The sequence below is a fragment of the Schistocerca cancellata genome, chromosome 8, assembly GCF_023864275.1.
Source record: "Schistocerca cancellata isolate TAMUIC-IGC-003103 chromosome 8, iqSchCanc2.1, whole genome shotgun sequence".
Classification (NCBI taxonomy): Eukaryota; Metazoa; Arthropoda; class Insecta; order Orthoptera; family Acrididae; genus Schistocerca; species Schistocerca cancellata.
In genome coordinates, this window is record NC_064633.1 from 131,956,711 (window position 1) to 131,959,990 (window position 3,280).

Sequence of the window (3,280 nt, forward strand, 5' to 3'; positions counted from 1 at the left end):
TCATAAATGATTTGACCTCTTACGAGATCTCCCTATAATGAACACCATGTGTGGTGTGTGATTACAGAGCTTAATTTTTGTTTTCAGAAGACAGTGTTACAAGACAAGCCCTGCACAACGAGTAAAGAACTGGATTCTTCCTTCCACTGCAAGCACACTCATTCTCCACCACAATGGAGTACTGCCACATTAACATAATACAGCTGTTGAATCACACTCTACCTCAGTGACAGATTGGTCAAAATGGGACTCTGAATCTCACTTTCTGTGCATGGAAGCCGATATCCTTATGTTTGCAATGTCTTCAAGTTAGCACAGACCAAGGAGAATATTTCTGTTTAACCTTTACTCTTTCAGGAGTGCTAGTTCTGCAAGGTTCGCAGGAGAGCTTCTGTAAAGTTTGGAAGGTTGGAGACGAGATACTGGCAGAAGTAAAGCTGTGAGGACCGGGCGTGAGTAGTGCTTCGGTAGCTCAGTTGGTAGAGCAGTTGCCCGCGAAAGGCAAAGGTCCCGAGTTCGAGTCTCGGTCGGGCACACAGTTTTAATCTGCCAGGAAGTTTTATACTTAAAAAGTCTGTTGGAAGTTGCTAAGTACTCTCTTTATGAAACACTGAATGAACATAGTAATTTGCGCTCCACTTTAAGCTAAAGCTAGTTTTTCAGGCAAATCAATGTTTATGACATCATATATCATTAATTATGTTCTACAATGATTTATTTTTGCAGGTACATTCAGTGATATATGTAGATACTGCCTGCAAACTGTGTTTCAAATAGAATCGATAGTACAGCAGAAATAAAACAAAAAATCATGTCTAACATAACAATGAAAAAAATCAATTGATAAAATTATTGAATTGGATAGATAAAAAATCTACTCACCAAGCAGCGGCAGAACAAACACATAAAAGACTATTGCGATTGGTGTGTTTTCTGCCACCGCTTGGTGAGTAGATTTTTTATCTATCCAATTAAATAGAAACATCGTGTCTGAACTTACGTTTGACTGAATGAACAGCGAAAATGTAGTATGTGGTAAACTCTTTTCATTTCATAATTTTGTGTGTGTGGGTGGGTGGGGGGTGGGGGAGGGGTGTCAGCAAGAAAAAGTTTTGTAAAGGTTTTAAATCATGCGTAAAGTTTGTTGGAAGTTACTAAGTGCTCCAATTCTCAACCACACACACACACACACACACACACACACACACACACACACAAACTCCTAACTGTAGTAACTGTATTATTGTATTAACTTTTAACATAAGACTGTATCTCTAAACAAGCAGATTATGGTAGCTTTTTAAATTTGATCAATAATCACATAAAATGTTGAAAACCAAATTTTGCTACCTCTGGGAACAGTCAGATAGGCAGCCTACAACTAGTACCACATTAAAGATTTAGTAATATAGATTATTAGTAAAATACACGAGTGAGTAAAAAGAATGCATCACAGATACATCACACAACAATATTAACAGTTCACATAATTTTGGGCTTAATTTCGCAATGCCTAGTGTCAGTCTAAATGCTTGTGGGATGGGGGCAGAGGAGGGGATGGCAGTGTTCAAAGACACACAAATTCAACTGTGCTTTTAACCTCAACACTGAAAATTGTGACTGCCATGGTTCATGCCCAAGTTTATGTCTGTTTGCTCTGTGTACCTTCTGCCAAATGAGCCTTTTGACAGCAAGACTTTCAATCAAATTACTGTTTAACTCGCCGATCCCTTTCTACTTTATGAGATTTCAACACACACACACACACACACACACACACACACACACACAAATATACCACTCTGAGGTGACAAGTCTTGGAACACCTCTTAATATCAAGTTGGACCACCTTTCGCCTGGCATAGCGCAGCAACTCAGCATAGCACAGACTCAACAAGTCTCTGGAGGGCCCCTGCTGTCTTTATAATCATCCATAACTAGTGTTGCTGGTGCAGGATTTTATGGACAAACTGATCTCTTGATTACGTCCCATAAATGTTCAATGGAATTCATGTTGGGTAATTTGGGTGGCCAAAGCATTCGCTCGAATTTTTCAGAATGTTTTTCAAATGAATCATGAACAATTGTGGCCCCGTGATGTGGCGCATCGTTGTTTGGGAACATGAATGAGTGCAAATGACCTCCAGGCAGCCAAACACAACCATTTCCAGTCAATGATCCATTTAGTTGGCCCAGAGGACCCAGTCCATTCCATGTAAACACATACCACCACACCATTATGGGGCCACCACCAGCTTGCACAGTGCTTTGTTGACAACTTGGGTCCATGGCTTTATGGGGTCTGTGCCACACTCAAATACTACCATCAGCTCTTGCCAACTGAAACTTAGACTAATCTGACTAGGTTTTACAGTTGTTTAAGGTCCAACTGACACAGTTACTAGCTCCAGAGAGGCACTGCAGGTGCATGCTGTTAGCAAAGGCATTTGTATCAGTTGTCTGCTGCCACAGCCAATTAATGAAAAATTTTTTCGCAATGTCCTAATGGATCTGTTCATCATACGTTCCACATTGATTTTTGTGATTATTTCAAGTGATGTTGCTTGTCTGTTGGCACTGACAATGCTACACAAACACCACTTCTCTCGGTCATTAAGTGAAGGCCACTGGCTACCGAGTTGTCTGTGGCAAGACGTAATACCTGAAATTGGTGTTCTTGGCACACTCGTGACACTGTGGATCTCGAAATATTAAATTCCATAATTATTTTTGAAAGGGAGTGTCCCACACATCTAGCTCCAACTACCACTCTGCATTCAAAGCCCATCAATTCCCTTCGTGCAGTCACAATCACATACAAATGACAGCTCCGCCAATGCACTGCCCTTTTATACCTTGTGTATGTGATACCGCCACCATCTGTATATATGCATATCACTATCCCATGACTTCTGTCACCTCATTGTATTTCTATGTGGTTCTACCACTAACTGCTCCTTGGTTCAAGTAATTTATTGACTCACACAAACCGAGTTTATCCTATTCAGAAATGGGATATGTTATTCATTAAAGTACTGCTACAGAATTTTATATGGCTAAATACCTTTCATTCTGCTCAATTGCCCTTGCAGACACTGTTCAGTGGGAAATGGATCACAGCTTGCATGGAAGTGCCACCCCCTCCCTGTCCCATCAGATGAAGTACATCATGATTGGAGTGCCGTTCTAAATTCAAGGATACATTGTACAAATATGCACAGGTTCAAGCAGTGCCCCAAAGCCAAAGAAATTGTAACCCTTTTACTAACTGAGTGGCAAT

General features: G+C 40.6%; 1 non-coding gene across 1 annotated transcript; it reads left to right on the top strand.

The window, feature by feature from the left end:
* The first annotated feature begins 460 nt into the window (after positions 1-460).
* Trnas-cga (transfer RNA serine (anticodon CGA)) lies at positions 461-535 on the top strand. The gene has a single exon. It is a non-coding gene; the product is annotated as a tRNA-Ser (tRNA).
* Positions 536-3,280: the final 2,745 nt, after the last annotated feature.